At 33.6% G+C, this 1,906-nt stretch overlaps 1 non-coding gene across 1 annotated transcript; it reads left to right on the plus strand.

Annotated features, from left to right (window-relative positions):
* Positions 1-233: 233 nt before the first annotated feature.
* LOC118025835 lies at positions 234-373 on the plus strand. Its single transcript, XR_004683398.1, has one exon. It is a non-coding gene; the product is annotated as a U4 spliceosomal RNA (small nuclear RNA).
* The last annotated feature ends 1,533 nt before the right edge of the window (positions 374-1,906 follow it).

The following is a 1,906-nucleotide window of genomic DNA, read 5'->3' on the forward strand; positions in this document are numbered from 1 at the left end:
TTCTAATGTTTAGCAGAGGCACCATCCAGGCATTCTTTCTTTGGCCAAACCACACCAGGTATATTTCAAATTCTGCATTTTTGCCCACTCCATCTCTCCTGCTTGGATACCTTGACCACCGTCCCCTGTTTCTCAGGGTCCAGCAGAGATGCCAACTTTTCCATCCACCAAGCCTACCCTGACCAGCCTGACCTTTGGTCAGAGTCTCACTCAGTACAAGACAGTCCATGACAAGCTTTGCACGGTGGCAGTATCGTAGCCAATGAGGTTTATCCGAGGCGTGATTATTGCTAATTGAAAGACAGTCCATGACAATGTCTCCAACAATCCAGAACTTTGTCAACATCGCACCTTCCAGAACATTCCATAGATGACTTCCTTACTCCACTGAACGCGCCCGATCTCGTCTGATCTCCTTACTCCACTCCTAACTCAAAGCTCTTCTCTGCATCCCTCTGATTTCTGTACTTAATTTACACTGTACATATTTTTACTTCTGGCACGTTACATCATAAAAGATTCTCCAGTTGTTCTGTTTCCCCAGTTAAACAACATGGTGAGCAACAATCAATGCTTTAAAAAACCTCAAATGGCATTTGGAAGCCTTGTTTATTAAAATGACTTTTAAATTTTAACCATATATTGCTTAATTCAAGAGCTATTAAAACTTTACTTAAAAGGCACTGATGTACAAGAAGTTATTTTAAATATTTTGGAGTAGGAATAAACTTTATGTAATATTTGAATTATTATGCCCTTTTAATTAAAACTCTATAACAGGTCTTATTCTCAGTCAAGCTCATTTTCTTGTCTCTCTTCTGAACACTCTGTTCCAGGATGGATCTCTAAGGAAGAAGAGACTCTAGTATCCATATGTGATCATCATTTCTTCAAAATAACAACTCCTAAATAAAAGTTACTGGAGTTAAGTGTCAATTATTCAACACACAGACAACAAAGCTTTAAAGCAATCACACCACTGATGTGGTGGAAGATTTTTGAGTAATGCTGCTTTGATAATTATTGACCTATTTCATTAGGATAGACTCTCTTCATTTGTAATAATGTTAGCTAAGATTGCTTAAGCATTTCTTACAAACCAGGTATTATAAGTGCCTTGTATGCATTATTTCATTTAATCCTTCAAAATCCCTACAGGTCAGTAGGGTTTTTACCCCATTTTGCAGACAAGAACCATTAGACTCATTTGTCCAAGCAATATGTATCTAGAAAGGTCATAGTCAGAATTGGAAGCAGACAATCTGAATCCAAATCCTCTCTCTGTTTTGTTTGTTTGTTTGTTTGTAAAATACGGATTCATTCATAAACTGAGACATCCTTTGGGAATTTAAAAAGTAGAAAAGTTTGCTACATAGTTTTTACAACTGATAAACAAGAAAAGGAAAGGGGAAAAAAAATCCCAGATGCATAAGGTAAGATTTTGAAATATCTTACATCAGTTTGATGTGTAAGGTCTATTTTTTCTTCTGAAAAAAAAAATTAACATTTCCTATTAATTATAACATAGTTTTAAATTATGGGATAAAATCCTTACTTTCTTTCATATTTAAAAATTATTAATTAGCAAGTGCCACAGATTTTCTTATAATAAAAAATTTTTTTTTTGAATCTCCAAGTATACCATTTTTGGTCCCTGTGGATTATCTGATCATACACTTTAGGAAGTTTCTAACTGCAAAATAACAAGTTGGCAAAGAAAATATCAAATTTGCCAATTTAAAAAATTTAGCCATGATATCTTGATATAAAAAAATCATTACTTTTATAAAATCTCTAGTGTCCTTTCATTACTAAATATTGACATTTTTAAAACCCTAACAAACAGAATTTCTTATTGTGAATATGCCATGTTAATATAAAATTTCCAGATTTAAAAAAAAAAAAT

The sequence above is a fragment of the Mirounga leonina genome, unplaced genomic scaffold (assembly GCF_011800145.1).
Source record: "Mirounga leonina isolate KUSES-001 unplaced genomic scaffold, KU_Mleo_1.0 Mir_201, whole genome shotgun sequence".
Classification (NCBI taxonomy): Eukaryota; Metazoa; Chordata; class Mammalia; order Carnivora; family Phocidae; genus Mirounga; species Mirounga leonina.